This window comes from Ranitomeya imitator, chromosome 1, assembly GCF_032444005.1.
Source record: "Ranitomeya imitator isolate aRanImi1 chromosome 1, aRanImi1.pri, whole genome shotgun sequence".
NCBI lineage: Eukaryota > Metazoa > Chordata > Amphibia > Anura > Dendrobatidae > Ranitomeya > Ranitomeya imitator.
Genome location: NC_091282.1, coordinates 5,169,905 through 5,190,078, shown reverse-complemented (window position 1 = coordinate 5,190,078; position 20,174 = coordinate 5,169,905). Strand labels below are relative to the sequence as shown.

The 20,174-nt window shown below is 45.7% G+C and overlaps 1 protein-coding gene across 1 annotated transcript in view; it reads left to right on the top strand.

Moving 5' to 3' along the window:
- The window catches only part of CA9 (carbonic anhydrase 9), a 290,038-nt gene that overhangs the window by 178,732 nt on the left and 91,132 nt on the right, over positions 1-20,174 (top strand). The window lies entirely within an intron of this gene.

Here is a 20,174-nt window from a genome sequence, read left to right as displayed (position 1 = left end):
TTTAGGCCACGCCTCTGACCACACCCATTCACTAGTGACACCCATATCCACGTCTCAACCACACCCATTTAGCACTGCTGATCAAACTGTTCATAAAGAATAATTATAAACAAAAAAATATGGCCACACAGTGCTCCATACTGTATAATTGCCGCACACAATGCTCCATACTGTATAATGACCGCACACGATGCTCCATACTGTATAATTGCCGCACACGATGCTCCATACTGTATAATGACCGCACACGATGCTCCATACTGTATAATGACCGCACACGATGCTCCATACTGTATAATGACCGCACATGATGCTCCATACTGTATAATGACCGCACATGATGCTCCATACTGTATAATGACCGCACATGATGCTCCATACTGTATAATGACCGCACATGATGCTCCATACTGTATAATGACCGCACATGATGCTCCATACTGTATAATGACCGCACATGATGCTCCATACTGTATAATGACCGCACATGATGCTCCATACTGTATAATGACCGCACATGATGCTTCATACTGTATAATGACCGCACATGATGCTCCATACTGTATAATGACCGCACATGATGCTCCATACTGTATAATGACCACACATGATGCTCCATACTGTATAATGACCCCACATGATGCTCCATACTGTATAATGACCGCACATGATGCTTCATACTGTATAATGACCGCACATGATGCTTCATACTGTATAATGACCGCACATGATGCTCCATACTGTATAATGACCACACATGATGCTCCATACTGTATAATGACCACACATGATGCTCCATACTGTATAATGACCCCACATGATGCTCCATACTGTATAATGACCGCACATGATGCTCCATACTGTATAATGACCGCACATGATGCTCCATACTGTATAATGACCGCACATGATGCTCCATACTGTATAATGACCGCACATGATGCTTCATACTGTATAATGACCGCACATGATGCTCCATACTGTATAATGACCGCACATGATGCTCCATACTGTATAATGACCCCACATGATGATCCATACTGTATAATGACCGCACATGATGCTTCATACTGTATAATGACCGCACATGATGCTTCATACTGTATAATGACCGCACATGATGCTCCAGACTGTATAATGACCCCACATGATGCTCCATACTGTATAATGACCCCACATGATGCTCCATACTGTATAATGACCCCACATGATGCTCCATACTGTATAATGACCGCACATGATGCTCCATACTGTATAATGACCGCACATGATGCTCCATACTGTATAATGACCGCACATGATGCTCCATACTGTATAATGACCGCACATGATGCTCCATACTGTATAATGACCCCACATGATGCTCCATACTGTATAATGACCGCACATGATGCTCCATACTGTATAATGACCGCACATGATGCTCCATACTGTATAATGACCGCACATGATGCTCCATACTGTATAATGACCGCACATGATGCTCCATACTGTATAATGACCGCACATGATGCTCCATACTGTATAATGACCGCACACGATGCTCCATACTGTATAATAGCCGCACACGATGCTCCATACTGTATAATGACCGCACACGATGCTCCATACTGTATAATGACCGCACACGATGCTCCATACTGTATAATGACCACACATGATGCTCCATACTGTATAATGACCACACATGATGCTCCATACTGTATAATGACCCCACATGATGCTCCATACTGTATAATGACCGCACATGATGCTCCATACTGTATAATGACTGCACATGATGCTCCATACTGTATAATGACCGCACATGATGCTCCATACTGTATAATGACCGCACATGATGCTTCATACTGTATAATGACCGCACATGATGCTCCATACTGTATAATGACCACACATGATGCTCCATACTGTATAATGACCACACATGATGCTCCATACTGTATAATGAGCGCACATGATGCTCCATACTGTATAATGACCGCACATGATGCTTCATACTGTATAATGACCGCACATGATGCTCCATACTGTATAATGACCCCACATGATGCTCCATACTGTATAATGACCCCACATGATGCTCCATACTGTATAATGACCCCACATGATGCTCCATACTGTATAATGACCGCACATGATGCTCCATACTGTATAATGACCGCACATGATGCTCCATACTGTATAATGACCGCACATGATGCTCCATACTGTATAATGACCGCACATGATGCTCCATACTGTATAATGACCGCACATGATGCTCCATACTGTATAATGACCGCACATGATGCTCCATACTGTATAATGACCGCACATGATGCTCCATACTGTATAATGACCGCACATGATGCTCCATACTGTATAATGACCGCACATGATGCTCCATACTGTATAATGACCACACATGATGCTCCATACTGTATAATGACCACACATGATGCTCCATACTGTATAATGACCCCACATGATGCTCCATACTGTATAATGACCGCACATGATGCTCCATACTGTATAATGACCGCACATTAAACTAGAAGAAGAGGGGACGGGAAGAAAAACATTAGACTCGAACAAAGACGACCCAGGAAAACATACTCAGAAGGGAGGTAAGAACATTTCTAAAACAATCCACAGTGAGGAGATTGGAACAAAACAAAATCCTCTAAACTGCATGCTCGCAAACGCCAGAAGCCTGACAAACAAGATGGAAGAACTAGAAGCAGAAATATCTACAGGTAACTTTGACATAGTGGGAATAACCGAGACATGGTTAGATGAAAGCTATGACTGGGCAGTTAACTTACAGGGTTACAGTCTGTTTAGAAAGGATCGTAAAAATCGGAGAGGAGGAGGGGTTTGTCTCTATGTAAAGTCTTGTCTAAAGTCCACTTTAAGGGAGGATATTAGCGAAGGGAATGAGGATGTCGAGTCCATATGGGTTGAAATTCATGGAGGGAAAAATGGTAACAAAATTCTCATTGGGGTCTGTTACAAACCCCCAAATATAACAGAAAGCATGGAAAGTCTACTTCTAAAGCAGATAGATGAAGCTGCAACCCATAATGAGGTCCTGGTTATGGGGGACTTTAACTACCCGGATATTAACTGGGAAACAGAAACCTGTGAAACCCATAAAGGCAACAGGTTTCTGCTAATAACCAAGAAAAATTATCTTTCACAATTGGTGCAGAATCCAACCAGAGGAGCAGCACTTTTAGACCTAATACTATCTAATAGACCTGACAGAATAACAAATCTGCAGGTGGTTGGGCATCTAGGAAATAGCGACCACAATATTGTGCAGTTTCACCTGTCTTTCACTAGGGGGACTTGTCAGGGAGTCACAAAAACATTGAACTTTAGGAAGGCAAAGTTTGAACAGCTTAGAGATGCCCTTAATCTGGTAGACTGGGACAATATCCTCAGAAATGAGAATACAGATAATAAATGGGAAATGTTTAAGAACATCCTAAATAGGCAGTGTAAGCGGTTTATACCTTGTGGGAATAAAAGGACTAGAAATAGGAAAAACCCAATGTGGCTAAACAAAGAAGTAAGACAGGCAATTAACAGTAAAAAGAAAGCATTTGCACTATTAAAGCAGGATGGCACCATTGAAGCTCTAAAAAACTATAGGGAGAAAAATACTTTATCTAAAAAACTAATTAAAGCTGCCAAAAAGGAAACAGAGAAGCACATTGCTAAGGAGAGTAAAACTAATCCCAAACTGTTCTTCAACTATATCAATAGTAAAAGAATAAAAACTGAAAATGTAGGCCCCTTAAAAAATAGTGAGGAAAGAATGGTTGTAGATGACGAGGAAAAAGCAAACATATTAAACACCTTCTTCTCCACGGTATTCACGGTGGAAAATGAAATGCTAGGTGAAATCCCAAGAAACAATGAAAACCCTATATTAAGGGTCACCAATCTAACCCAAGAAGAGGTGCGAAACCGGCTAAATAAGATTAAAATAGATAAATCTCCGGGTCCGAATGGCATACACCCACGAGTACTAAGAGAACTAAGTAATGTAATAGATAAACCATTATTTCTTATTTTTAGTGACTCTATAGCGACGGGGTCTGTTCCGCAGGACTGGCGCATAGCAAATGTGGTGCCAATATTCAAAAAGGGCTCTAAAAGTGAACCTGGAAATTATAGGCCAGTAAGTCTAACCTCTATTGTTGGTAAAATATTTGAAGGGTTTCTGAGGGATGTTATTCTGGATTATCTCAATGAGAATAACTGTTTAACTCCATATCAGCATGGGTTTATGAGAAATCGCTCCTGTCAAACCAATCTAATCAGTTTTTATGAAGAGGTAAGCTATAGACTGGACCACGGTGAGTCATTGGACGTGGTATATCTCGATTTTTCCAAAGCGTTTGATACCGTGCCGCACAAGAGGTTGGTACACAAAATGAGAATGCTTGGTCTGGGGGAAAATGTGTGTAAATGGGTTAGTAACTGGCTTAGTGATAGAAAGCAGAGGGTGGTTATAAATGGTATAGTCTCTAACTGGGTCGCTGTGACCAGTGGGGACCGCAGGGGTCAGTATTGGGACCTGTTCTCTTCAACATATTCATTAATGATCTGGTAGAAGGTTTACACAGTAAAATATTGATATTTGCAGATGATACAAAACTATGTAAAGCAGTTAATACAAGAGAAGATAGTATTCTGCTACAGATGGATCTGGATAAGTTGGAAACTTGGGCTGAAAGGTGGCAGATGAGGTTTAACAATGATAAATGTAAGGTTATACACATGGGAAGAGGGAATCAATATCACCATTACACACTGAACGGGAAACCACTGGGTAAATCTGACAGGGAGAAGGACTTGGGGATCCTAGTTAATGATAAACTTACCTGGAGCAGCCAGTGCCAGGCAGCAGCTGCCAAGGCAAACAGGATCATGGGGTGCATTAAAAGAGGTCTGGATACACATGATGAGAGCATTATACTGCCTCTGTACAAATCCCTAGTTAGACCGCACATGGAGTACTGTGTCCAGTTTTGGGCACCGGTGCTCAGGAAGGATATAATGGAACTAGAGAGAGTACAAAGGAGGGCAACAAAATTAATAAAGGGGATGGGAGAACTACAATACCCAGATAGATTAGCGAAATTAGGATTATTTAGTCTAGAAAAAAGACGACTGAGGGGCGATCTAATAACCATGTATAAGTATATAAGGGGACAATACAAATATCTCGCTGAGGATCTGTTTATACCAAGGAAGGTGACGGGCACAAGGGGGCATTCTTTGCGTCTGGAGGAGAGAAGGTTTTTCCACCAACATAGAAGAGGATTCTTTACTGTTAGGGCAGTGAGAATCTGGAATTGCTTGCCTGAGGAGGTGGTGATGGCGAACTCAGTCGAGGGGTTCAAGAGAGGCCTGGATGTCTTCCTGGAGCAGAACAATATTGTATCATACAATTATTAGGTTCTGTAGAAGGACGTAGATCTGGGTATTTATTATGATGGAATATAGGCTGAACTGGATGGACAAATGTCTTTTTTCGGCCTTACTAACTATGTTACTATGTTACTATGATGCTCCATACTGTATAATGACCGCACATGATGCTCCATACTGTATAATGACCGCACATGATGCTCCATACTGTATAATGACCACACATGATGCTCCATACTGTATAATGACCCCACATGATGCTCCATACTGTATAATGACCACACATGATGCTCCATACTGTATAATGACCACACATGATGCTCCATACTGTATATTGGCCGCACATGATGCTCCATACTGTATAATGACCACACATGATGCTCCATACTGTATATTGGCCACACATGATGCTCCATACTGTATAATGACCACACATGATGCTCCATACTGTATATTGGCCGCACATGATGCTCCATACTGTATAATGACCGCACATGATGCTCCATACTGTATAATGACCACACATGATGCTCCATACTGTATAATGACCGCACATGATGCTCCATACTGTATAATGACCCCACATGATGCTCCATACTGTATAATGACCACACATGATGCTCCATACTGTATAATGACCACACATGATGCTCCATACTGTATATTGGCCGCACATGATGCTCCATACTGTATAATGACCACACATGATGCTCCATACTGTATATTGGCCACACATGATGCTCCATACTGTATAATGACCACACATGATGCTCCATACTGTATAATGACCGCACATGATGCTCCATACTGTATAATGACCGCACATGATGCTCCATACTGTATAATAGCCGCACACGATGCTCCATACTGTATATTGGCCGCACATGATGCTCCATACTGTACAATGACCGCACATGATGCTCCATACTGTATATTGGCCGCACATGATGCTCCATACTGTATAATGACCACACATGATGATCCATACTGTATATTGGCCGCACATGATACTTTGTACCGTATAATGGCCACACATAGCTACTCCTACACACACGGCTCCGCTCCATACACCTCGTACACACACGGCTCCGCTCTATACACATTGCACACGCTCCGTATACTTTGAGCACGCATGGCTCTGCTCTGTACACCTCATACACACGTGGCTCAGCACTGTACACCTCGTACACACGTGGCTCCGCTCCATACACCTTTCACACTCTGCTCTGATCCGCACACCTCTTACACACACGACTCCGCTCCGTACACCTTTCACATGCTGCTCCGCTCCGTACATCTCGTACACACCCGGCTCAGCTCCGTACACCTCGTACACACGCGGCTGTGGTCCGTACACCTCGTACACATGGCTCCGTACACCTCTTACACACGATTCCGCTCTGTACACCTTTCACATGCTGCTCCGCTCCGTACACACGCGGCTGTGCTCCATACACCTCGTACACACGCGGCTGTGCTCTGTACACCTCGTACACATGGCTCCGTATACCTCTTACACACGACTCCGCTCCGTACACCTTTCACAGTACGAGGTGCACCGAGCGGAGCCGCGTGTGTGTACGAGGTGCACCGAGCGGAGCCGCGTGTGTGTGCAAGGTGCACCGAGCGGAGCCGCGTGTGTGTACGAGGTGCACCGAGCGGAGCCGCGTGTGTGTGCAAGGTGCACCGAGCGGAGCCGCGTGTGTGTACGAGGTGCACCGAGCGGAGCCGCGTGTGTGTCTGTGTACGAGGTGCACCGAGCGGAGCCTCAGCCGCGTGTGTGCACCAAGCGGAGCTGCAGCTTGTAATTAGCACATGATGATACAGTGACTGACTGTCATAGGGGATTAGCACTTTTATGCCTGGGGAAATAAAGCAGCCACATTGATGTGTTGTCACTGTCTCCCAGGAGGCTGCAGCTGCTCCTCCTCCACAATGCACTGGAGTCAGTCATCTCTGTGACATCCACTACTCACTGATCTGCATCTGTCCCATTAGCAGCCTCCAGTCCTCTCATGGTCTGCTGCTTACATTGCCCCCGGCACCCAGGCTGTGTCCGGCTGTGTTATGTCACCTCAGGTGTCCCCTCTCTCTGAACTGTGAGGCACACTGGAAGACTCAGGAACACACCGACGGGGAAGGGGCGTGGCCTAACAAAAGGGGGCGTGTGACAGCAGCTTCAACTGTTCTGTCTGCAGGACGCTCTGCGTCCCGGGCAGGACAGCCGGGGCAAACATGAAATCCGGGGCAGTCCCGCACAATGAGGGACGGTTGGGAGGTATGGGAGCTGCTGCCATGGATAACACTGAGCTGTGGGCTGTACATTGGGGCCCCGTGGCCTCAGGCTGGTGACTGGAGGGACTCTGCCCAGTGCTGGCATGTGGGTGATTTCTGCTCCGGAGTCTCAGCTTCTCTCCTCCAGGTCACACTGTGCAGTCACAGCAACATTGGTTGTCTCTGTCCAGGTCCCAGCAGCTGCCACTGCTCCCACCGAGGACATGGCATCACTTAACCCTTCCCCTGCAGCCACCGGCAACAAATCCACATTATTCCTTGATTAAATCAGGTTCCAACCCAATAGAGGAGCAGACATTTCCTGCTGCCATTAGGGTCCGGGAGGGGGTGACATTCGCTGCCCTGCTACTCTGTAGTGGGGGGTGACAAGTGTAACATGGGGTAACGATGACGGAGAAATGCACAGGATAATAGTGAGCGTGACAGAGGGCAGTGTATGGTATGGAGCAGTCAGGGGGTGGGCTGCAGGATCCCCCCATACTGTACATGACTGCTCGGGACAGGGAGGCGTTTAATGAGCTTCTAATGACGGGGCACTAATTGGGTCATTAGGGTTTGTGGAAAGGATTCAGCATCAGGTCCCTCATTAATGCCCGAGCCGCCTGTTACTTTGTAGCACAGATCTGTTGGGGCCGCAAAACCAAACAACGTTGTTTATGTAGAAAAGTCTTTGTTTCATAGAAAAACTCAAAACAGAAAAGCACCTCTCCTGTATATATACACTGCACAGCACCTTTCCTCCTGTATATATACACTGCACAGCACCTCTCCTGTATATATACACTGCACAGCACCTTTCCTCCTGTATATATACACTGCACAGCACCTCTCCTGTATATATTCACTGCACAGCACCTTTCCTCCTGTATATATACACTGCACAGCACCTCTCCTGTATATACACTGCACAGCACCTTTCCTCCTGTATATATACACTGCACAGCACCTCTCCTGTATATATACACTGCAGAATCTACAATAGCTGTCACTCATGTAAGAAGTGAAATCTGGCATTGTACTATACGTTTCTCTGCCGTATCTGTGCATCATAAATCGGGGTATGTGTTAAAGGGGGGGGCCCACTGAGACTCTTTCGCCCGGGACCCTCAAAAACCTGGAGCCGGCCCTGAATATGATACACTCTTCATTTATTTGAAAAAAGTATATATTTTATGTTTTACATCATAAGACACATATAATACGGGAAAGAGAACCACTAGGTGGCACAAGATAGCTGGAAACAGCACAAGGGTATGAAATTACACCAACAAATTATTATAAGACATTCCATATATATAGCAAGTGAAATACAAATAGTGGCATTAAAAATGTAACAAAAATTATTAAAGAGAAAAATAATTATATTATGCCACTAACTAAAAACGCTAGATCATTGTATGATATCTGCTATATATATGTACATAGCACAGAAAAAATATAATAAATTTATATATATATATATATGTATAATCTCTATAAACTATATAATTTAATCCCAAGAAATCCTCATAAAATACATAATAAATATCAGTGATCTTAGTAAAGGAAGAGGGTATAAATAGGTATTACATATAATATTAAATAATTACTGGAGGAAAAAAGGTGCTATTGTACGAGCCTGGTAAGTACAGACATAGCCATCATATAGCCTGTGTTTTAGAGAAAAAGTGCCATGTGCAATACAAAGCCTAGCGTTACACCAAATAGTCACAATTGATAAAGTGCAGTCACTTGCTGAATGACAACATACCAGGTGTTGGAGACCAGCTCAGCCCGACGCGCGTTTCGCCTTGGCTTTGACTTCCGGTCTTGTGGGGCACTCCGAGTAGTCGCGTCCCTTATTCTATTCAGGCCGCCGTTACTTCCGGTTGTATGACGCGCTCCTTGGAGACGCGTCCCCTGTGCTTCTTAGGTTACCGTTACTTCCGGTCTTGTGGGGCGCTCCGAGTAGTCGCGTCCCTTATTCTATTCTGGCCGCCGTTACTTCCGGTTGGGTGACGCGCTCCTTGGTGATGCGTCCCCTGTGCTTCTTAGGTTACCGTTACTTCCGGTCTTGTGGGGCGCTCCGAGTAGTCGCGTCCCTTATTCTATTCAGGCCGCCGTTACTTCCGGTTGGGTGACGCGCTCCTTGGAGACGCGTCCCCTGTGCTTCTTAAGTTACCATTACTTCCGGTCTTGTGGGGCGCTCCGAGTAGTCGCGTCCCTTATTCTATTCAGGCCGCCGTTACTTCCGGTTGTATGACGCGCTCCTTGGAGACGCGTCCCCTGTGCTTCTTAGGTTACCGTTACTTCCGGTCTTGTGGGGCGCTCCGAGTAGTCGCGTCCCTTATTCTATTCAGGCCGCCGTTACTTCCGGTTGTATGACGCGCTCCTTGGAGACACGTCCCCTGTGCTTCTTAGGTTACCGTTACTTCCGGTCTTGTGGGGCGCTCCAAGTAGTCGCGTCCCTTATTCTATTCAGGCCGCCGTTACTTCCGGTTGGGTGACGCGCTCCTTGGTGATGCGTCCCCTGTGCTTCTTAGGTTACCATTACTTCCAGTCTTGTGGGGCGCTCCGAGTAGTCGCGTCCCTTATTCTATTCAGGCCGCCGTTACTTCCGGTTGGGTGACGCGCTCCTTGGTGATGCGTCCCCTGTGCTTCTTAGGTTACCATTACTTCCAGTCTTGTGGGGCGCTCCGAGTAGTCGCGTCCCTTATTCTATTCAGGCCGCCGTTACTTCCGGTTGGGTGACGCGCTCCTTGGAGACGCGTCCCCTGTTTCCTAGGCCGCCGTCAATTCCGGTCAGCTGGGGCGCTCCGAGGAGACGCCTCATCTGATGCGGACATGGCAGCGGCGTCACCATGCATGGTAATACTAGTCCCGCATATATCACGTTACTTCCTCCCGGATACAATTGCTGATTGGTCTTTCACACTATAAATTGTAATGTGACGAGTTACCTTTCACTCTCTCTCGTCAAAGCCAAGGCGAAACGCGCGTCGGGCTGAGCTGGTCTCCAACACCTGGGTATGTTGTCATTCAGCAAGTGACTGCACTTTATCAATTGTGACTTTTTGGTGTAACGCTAGGCTTTGTATTGCACATGGCACTTTTTCTCTAAAACACAGGCTATATGATGGCTATGTCTGTACTTACCAGGCTCGTACAATAGCACCTTTTTTCCTCCAGTAATTATTTAATATTATATGTAATACCTATTTATACCCTCTTCCTTTACTAAGATCACTGATATTTATTATGTATTTTATGAGGATTTCTTGGGATTAAATTATATAGTTTATAGAGATTATACATATATATATATATATATATATATATATATATATATATATAAATTTATTATATTTTTTCTGTGCTATGTACATATATATAGCAGATATCATACAATGATCTAGCGTTTTTAGTTAGTGGCATAATATAATTATTTTTCTCTTTAATAATTTTTGTTATATTTTTAATGCCACTATTTGTATTTCACTTGCTATATATATGGAATGTCTTATAATAATTTGTTGATGTAATTTCATACCCTTGTGCTGTTTCCAGCTATCTTGTGCCACCTAGTGGTTCTTTTTCCCATATTATATGTGTCTTATGATGTAAACAATAAAATATATACTTTTTTCAAATAAATGAAGAGTGTATCATATTTATAGGAATATCATGTAATAGTAGATACACGTCGAGTTGTTATTTATTTTTTGTATGATAAAATGCAGACCTTGACACAGTTGATGCATGACAACATGACGCAGGCTCAGGCTAATTAGAAGCACTGGCCTAAGATGGGGACAGATGTGTCAAACTACTGCCGCTCCTGTATCACCTGTCAAAGAGTGGGGAACGCGGGGCCTGCTATTAAGGCTCCCCTGATCCCTTTGCCAGTGATAGAGGAGCCTTTCCAGAGGATCGCGGTGGACATTGTGGGCCCGCTGGCCGTCCCCAGCAGCTCTGGAAAGCAATATGTCCTTACTGTGGTAGACTATGCTACCTGGTACCCAGAGGCAGTAGCTCTGTCGTCAACTAGGGCAGATAAGGTGGCGGATGCCCTGTTGGCTATCTTTTCACGGGTATCATTTTTCCAGGGAAATGCTTACTGATCAAGGGACCCAATTTATGTCTCGCCTAATGGAGGCTCTCTGTAAGAAAATGCAGGTGAACCGTCTGGTATCGAGTGCGTATCACCCACAGACCAATGGCTTATGTGAGTGCTTCAATGGTACCCTCAAACAGATGCTACGCATGCTGGTTGAGACCCAAGGGCGCGACTGGGAGCGGTACTTCCCACACCTGCTGTTCGCTTACCGAGAGGTTCCGCAGGCCTCGACGGGGATCTCTACCTTCGAGCTCCTGTATGGCAGGCGAGTCCGGGGACCCCTTGGGTTGGTAAGAGAATCCTGGGAAGAGGAGCCGAACCCTTCTGAAGTATCCATAGTGGAGTATGTCATGCGCTTCCATGACAAGATGCAGACCTTGACGCAGTTGGTGCATGACAACATGACGCAGGCTCAGGCTGATCAGAAGCACTGGTACAATCAGAACGCCTGGGAGCGGACATACCAGGTGGGTCAAAAGGTGTGGGTGCTGGTCCCTGTACCAAATGATAAGCTTCAGGCAGCCTGGGAAGGCCCGTATGTTGTCCACCAACAGCTCAACCTAGCAGTCACTTAAGTTGTCACGCTTGACCAGGCTGGGGGTAGGCAAAAGGCCTTTTATGTCAATATGATGAAGGCTCATCACTAACGTGAAGCCTATGTCCTACCGGTCTGCAGCCTGCCCGAAGATGCGGAGTAAGACCCCCTCCTGGACATGCTGGCCCAAGCCAAGGCCTGTGGGTCCATCGAGGATGTGGATGTAAGCGCCTTGTTAACTGAACCCCAGTGGACACAGCTGCAAACCAGGCTGGAAACCTTCCGGCCGTGTTCTCCAACCGACTGATGTATACCCAATTGTTATAGCTGGCAATCAGGCAACACAGCGTGCAGTAATCAGCGCACATACAGAGATCTGGCAATAACCAAAAACAATAGGACGAGCTCTGAGACGTGGAATCTCTGTAGACTGCAGTACCTGATCTATCCTCACACAACTATAAGCAGCAGTGGATTGCGCCTAACAACTACCTATGCAACTCGGCACTGCCTGAGGAGCTGACTAGCCTGAAGATAGAAATACAAGCCTGACTTACCTCAGAGAAATACCCCAAAGGAATAGGCAGCCCCCCACATATAATGACTGTTAGCAAGATGAAAAGACAAACGTAGGAATGAAATAGATTCAGCAAAGTGAGGCCCGATATTCTAGACAGAGCGAGGATAGCAAAGAGAACTATGCAGTCTACAAAAAACCCTAAAACGAAAACCACGCAAAGGGGCAAAAAGACCCACCGTGCCGAACTAACAGCACGGCGGTGCACTCCTTTGCTTCTCAGAGCTTCCAGCAAAAGTTAATAGCAAGCTGGACAGAAAAAAACAGAAAACAAACTAGAAGCACTTATCTAGCAGAGCAGCAGGCCCAAGGAAAGATGCAGTAGCTCAGATCCAACACTGGAACATTGACAAGGAGCAAGGAAGACAGACTCAGGTGGAGCTAAATAGCAAGGCAGCCAACGAGCTCACCAAAACACCTGAGGGAGGAAGCCCAGAGACTGCAATACCACTTGTGACCACAGAAGTGAACTCAGCCACAGAATTCACAACAGTACCCCCCCCTTGAGGAGGGGTCACCGAACCCTCACCAGAACCCCCAGGCCGACCAGGATGAGCCACATGAAAGGCACGAACAAGATCTGGGGCATGGACATCAGAGGCAAAAACCCAGGAATTATCTTCCTGAGCATAACCCTTCCATTTGACCAGATACTGGAGTTTCCGTCTAGAGACACGAGAATCCAAAATCTTCTCCACAATATACTCCAATTCCCCCTCCACCAAAACAGGGGCAGGAGGCTCCACAGATGGAACCATAGGTGCCACGTATCTCCTCAACAACGACCTATGGAATACATTATGTATGGAAAAGGAGTCTGGGAGGGTCAGACGAAAAGACACCGGATTGAGAATCTCAGAAATCCTATACGGACCAATAAAACGAGGTTTAAATTTAGGAGAGGAAACCTTCATAGGAATATGACGAGAAGATAACCAAACCAGATCCCCAACACGAAGTCGGGGTCCCACACGGCGTCTGCGATTAGCGAAAAGCTGAGCCTTCTCCTGGGACAAGGTCAAATTGTCCACTACCTGAGTCCAGATCTGCTGCAACCTGTCCACCACATAATCCACACCAGGACAGTCCGAAGACTCAACCTGTCCTGAAGAGAAACGAGGATGGAACCCAGAATTGCAGAAAAATGGAGAGACCAAGGTAGCCGAGCTGGCCCGATTATTAAGGGCGAACTCAGCCAACGGCAAAAATGACACCCAATCATCCTGGTCAGCGGAAACAAAACATCTCAGATATGTTTCCAAGGTCTGATTGGTTCGTTCGGTCTGGCCATTAGTCTGAGGATGGAAGGCCGAGGAAAAAGATAGGTCAATGCCCATCCTACCACAAAAGGCTCGCCAGAACCTCGAGACAAACTGGGAACCTCTGTCAGAAACAATATTCTCAGGAATGCCATGTAAACGAACCACATGCTGGAAGAACAAAGGCACCAAATCAGAGGAGGAAGGCAATTTAACCAAGGGCACCAAATGGACCATTTTAGAAAAGCGATCACAGACCACCCAAATGACCGACATTTTTTGAGAAACGGGAAGGTCAGAAATGAAATCCATCGAAATATGTGTCCAAGGCCTCTTCGGGACTGGCAAGGGCAAAAGCAACCCACTGGCACGTGAACAGCAGGGCTTAGCCCTAGCACAAATTCCACAGGACTGCACAAAAGCACGCACATCCCGTGACAGAGATGGCCACCAGAAGGATCTAGCAACCAACTCCCTGGTACCAAAGATTCCTGGATGACCGGCCAGCACCGAACAATGAAGTTCAGAGATAACTTTACTAGTCCACCTATCAGGGACGAACAGTTTCTCGGCCGGACAACGATCAGGTTTATTAGCCTGAAATTTCTGCAACACTCTCCGCAAATCAGGGGAGATGGCAGACACAATGACTCCTTCCTTGAGGATACTCGTCGGCTCAGATAACCCCGGAGAGTCGGGCACAAAACTCCTAGACAGAGCATCCGCCTTCACATTTTTAGAGCCCGGAAGGTATGAAATCACAAAATCAAAACGAGCAAAAAATAACGACCAACGGGCCTGTCTAGGATTCAAGCGCTTGGCAGACTCAAGATAAGTAAGGTTCTTATGATCAGTCAAAACCACCACGCGATGCTTAGCACCCTCAAGCCAATGACGCCACTCCTCGAATGCCCACTTCATGGCCAGCAACTCTCGGTTGCCCACATCATAATTACGCTCAGCAGCAGAAAATTTCCTGGAAAAGAAAGCACATGGTTTGAACACTGAGCAACCAGAACCTCTCTGTGACAAAACCGCCCCTGCACCAATCTCAGAAGCATCAACCTCGACCTGGAACGGAAGAGAAACATCAGGTTGACACAACACAGGGGCACAGCAAAAACGACGCTTCAACTCCTGAAAAGCTTCCACGGCAGCAGAAGACCAATTAACCAAATCAGCACCCTTCTTGGTCAAATCGGTCAATGGTCTGGCAATGCTAGAAAAATTACAGATGAAGCGACGATAAAAATTAGCAAAGCCCAGGAATTTCTGCAGACTTTTTAGAGATGTCGGCTGAGTCCAATCCTGGATGGCCTGAACCTTAACCGGATCCATCTCGATAGTAGAAGGGGAAAAGATGAACCCCAAAAATGAAACTTTCTGCACACCGAAGAGACACTTTGATCCCTTCACGAACAAGGAATTAGCACGCAGGACCTGAAAAACCATTCTGACCTGCTTCACATGAGACTCCCCATCATCAGAGAAGATCAAAATGTCATCCAAGTAAACAATCAAGAATTTATCCAGATACTCACGGAAAATGTCATGCATAAAAGACTGAAAAACAGATGGAGCATTGGCAAGTCCGAACGGCATCACCAGATACTCAAAATGACCCTCGGGCGTATTAAATGCCGTTTTCCATTCATCTCCCTGCCTGATTCTCACCAGATTATACGCACCACGAAGATCAATCTTAGTAAACCAACTAGCCCCCTTAATCCGAGCAAACAAGTCAGAAATCAATGGCAAGGGATACTGAAATTTAACAGTGATCTTATTAAGAAGGCGGTAATCAATACACGTTCTCAGCGAACCATCCTTCTTGGCTACAAAAAAGAACCCTGCTCCCAATGGTGACGACGATGGGCGAATATGTCCCTTCTCCAGGGACTCCTTCACATAACTGCGCATAGCGGTGTGTTCAGGTACGGACAAATTAAATAAACGACCCTTAGGGAATTTACTACCAGGAATCAAATCGATAGCACAATCACAATTCCTATGCGGAGGTAGGGCATCAGACTTGGACTCTTCAAACACATCCTGAAAGTCCGACAAGAACTCTGGGATGTCAGAAGGAATGGATGACTAAATCGACAAAAATGGAACATCACCATGTACTCCCTGACAACCCCAGCTGGTTACCGACATAGAGTTCCAATCTAATACTGGATTATGGGTTTGTAGCCATGGCAACCCCAACACGACCACATCATGCAAATTATGCAGTACCAGAAAGCGAATAACTTCCTGATGTGCAGGAGCCATGCACATGGTCAGCTGGGCCCAGTACTGAGGCTTATTCTTGGCCAAAGGTGTAGCATCAATTCCTCTCAACGGAATAGGACACCGCAAAGGCTCCAAGAAAAATCCACAACGTTTAGCATAATCCAAATCCATCAGATTCAGGGCAGCGCCTGAATCCACAAACGCCATGACAGAATACGATGACAAAGAGCACATTAAGGAAATGGACAAAAGGAATTTGGACTGTACAGTACCAATAACGGCAGAGCTATCGAACCGCCTAGTGCGTTTAGGACAATTAGAAATAGCATGAGTAGAATCACCACAATAGAAACACAGTCTGTTCAGACGTCTGTGTTCGTGCCGTTCTACTTTAGTCATAGTCCTGTCGCACTGCATAGGCTCAGGCTTACTCTCAGACAATACCGCCAGATGGTGCACAGATTTACGCTCGCGCAAGCGACGACCGATCTGAATGGCCAAGGACATAGACTCATTCAAACCAGCAGGCATAGGAAATCCCACCATTACATCCTTAAGAGCTTCAGAGAGACCCTTTCTGAACAAAGCCGCTAGTGCAGATTCATTCCACAGAGTGAGTACTGACCATTTTCTAAATTTCTGACAATATACTTCTACATCATCCTGACCCTGGCATAAAGCCAGCAGATTTTTCTCAGCTTGATCCACTGAATTAGGCTCATCGTAAAGCAATCCGAGCGCCAGGAAAAATGCATCAACATTACTCAATGCAGAATCTCCTGGTGCAAGAGAAAACGCCCAGTCCTGTGGGTCGCCGCGCAAAAAAGAAATAATAATCAAAACCTGTTGAATAGGATTACCAGAAGAATGAGGTTTCAAGGCCAAAAATAGCTTACAATTATTTCTGAAGCTCAGGAACTTAGTTCTGTCACCAAAAAACAAATCAGGAATCGGAATTCTTGGTTCTAGCATCGATTTCTGATCAATAGTATCTTGAATCTTTTGTACATTTACAACGAGATTATCCATTGAGGAGCACAGAGCCTGAATATCCATGTCCACAGCTGTGTCCTGAAGCACTCTAATGTCTAGGGGAAAAAAAAGACTGAAGACAGAGCTAAGAAAAAAAAATGATGTCAGGATTTCTTTTTTCCCTCTATTGGAAATCATTGGTGTGGCTCCTTGTACTGTTATAGCTGGCAATCAGGCAACACAGCGTGCAGTAATCAGCGCACATACAGAGATCTGGCAATAACCAAAAACAATAGGACGAGCTCTGAGACGTGGAATCTCTGTAGACTGCAGTACCTGATCTATCCTCACACAACTATAAGCAGCAGTGGATTGCGCCTATCACTACCTATGCAACTCGGCACTGCCTGAGGAGCTGACTAGCCTGAAGATAGAAATACAAGCCTGACTTACCTCAGAGAAATACCCCAAAGGAATAGGCAGCCCCCCACATATAATGACTGTTAGCAAGATGAAAAGACAAACGTAGGAATGAAATAGATTCAGCAAAGTGAGGCCCGATATTCTAGACAGAGCGAGGATAGCAAAGAGAACTATGCAGTCTACAAAAAACCCTAAAACGAAAACCACGCAAAGGGGCAAAAAGACCCACCGTGCCGAACTAACAGCACGGCGGTGCACTCCTTTGCTTCTCAGAGCTTCCAGCAAAAGTTAATAGCAAGCTGGACAGAAAAAAACAGAAAACAAACTAGAAGCACTTATCTAGCAGAGCAGCAGGCCCAAGGAAAGAAGCAGTAGCTCAGATCCAACACTGGAACATTGACAAGGAGCAAGGAAGACAGACTCAGGTGGAGCTAAATAGCAAGGCAGCCAACGAGCTCACCAAAACACCTGAGGGAGGAAGCCCAGAGACTGCAATACCACTTGTGACCACAGAAGTGAACTCAGCCACAGAATTCACAACACCCAATGCCACGCATCGAGGAGCTGTTTGAGCGGTTAGCTGGCGCAAAATATCTGTCTATAATGGATCTGAGTCGGGGATACTGGCAGATTCCCCTGAGCCCTGAGGTGCAGGAGAAGTCCGCCTTTAACACCCCCTTCGGACTGTATGAGTCCACGGTCATGCCATTCGGCACGAAGAATGCCCCTGCCACTTTCCAGCGGATGGTCAACCACCTGCTTCAGGGACTGGAGAAGTATGCGGTAGAGTACTTGGATGACATTGCTGTCTTCAGTTCCTCCTGGGATTCACAGCTGCAGCATCTACAGGAGGTGCTCAGGTGAATTCATCAAGTAGGTCTGACCCTCAAGCCGGAAAGTGCCAGATGGACATGAGAGAGGTCCACTACCTGGGGCATTGGATACGCAGGGGCTTCATGAGGCCAGAGTATGGCAATGAAAATGGGTTGTTCCGTTGGGGCGAACCTGCCGATATTTGCATGGAGGAGTACCGAGAGGTTCTGCCTCCGTAGCGCAATTCAAAAGGGGAGGTGTCACGATAATGTAAAAATGCTATATTCTGAGTAATTTCTTAGACAGTACCATGGTGGCAGACACACGCTGTGGGCTCTCTGACCCTCCTGTCAGCACAGTGGAATTCTAAGCCACTCCCCTCTCTTTGTTTGCAGCTGTGAAACTGAAAGTAAAGAGTAGCAACGCATGGCAATCCCTTGGTGCAGCTACAGTGGTCCTTTAAGACCAAATATATCAAAGCAGGATATTCACAAAAATAGGCAGTTCATATTTCCAAAAACCGCAGGGACAGAGTTCCCAACTGGTGGGTTTTGGGAGCTTAGCGCTTAGCAGAAATTGAGAAATACATTAATGCTAACTGGGGCTCCTAGCCAAGACATGTTTACACTTAAACAAACCCCCAGGTCTCGCTGAGTATAGTGATAACTTTGTCCTTCTTCTACAAGGTTCATAGACCAAGATATGAATAGAAATGGCTTGCCACAACTTTAAGAAATGCGAGTATTCAACCTCTGAGTGAGGTCAACACAGGGGGAGTACCTTGGTTTTGGGCACAGGGATAAGTGAGTGAAGCCTCCTTCTTCACTAGTCTTTGCCCAGGAAAAGAGCTAACAGCAGCTCTGCAAGCTGCTCTGATGTATTTTGATGTTCGCCCCTCTAGCAACCATGTGGTTTGCCATGATCTGAAATGATATGAAAGAACTGTAATTCTATTTTCTTACGTTAATCCCTTGTTATTTGTAATTGTCTGTACATACGATACTTGTTTTCTTTTATAATATCCTTTTACCCTTTTGTAAACACTGCCTACTTTTTTGGAGTAAAATATATAAAATTAGTAGCTTTGTTTCTCCTAATAGGGTAGGCTCCGGACCCGTTATTATTTAAGAAATCAGAGCTTGTGGCAGCGGATTTGTCCTGCACCTTTGGGAAACCTGGTAGCGACGGAGGGCATTGATAATTATTGTTCCCACCTGAGTGAGAGTAGGTACATCGCCCTCGCTTCAGTGTGCTCATTAGCCAGTACAAAGTAAGGCAGCTTTTCTGGCAACTAATTATCCTAGGTGCAGTACCCAGTCTGACCTGAGGGCAAGGGCAGAGTGCCAGAGAGCTGCAAGTTCCAAACCGACACTGGGAAGTGGGCTATAGATAAATCCCCTTCAGAAAAGAACCAGGGGAAACCAATCAACCCTGGTTGATGACATATTGGGGTCAGCGGGGTGGGTCATCATAAAAATATCCCCCTGTGATTCGTCACAGAGAAGGACTGCAATAATGTTACATCACAGGGGTCACAGG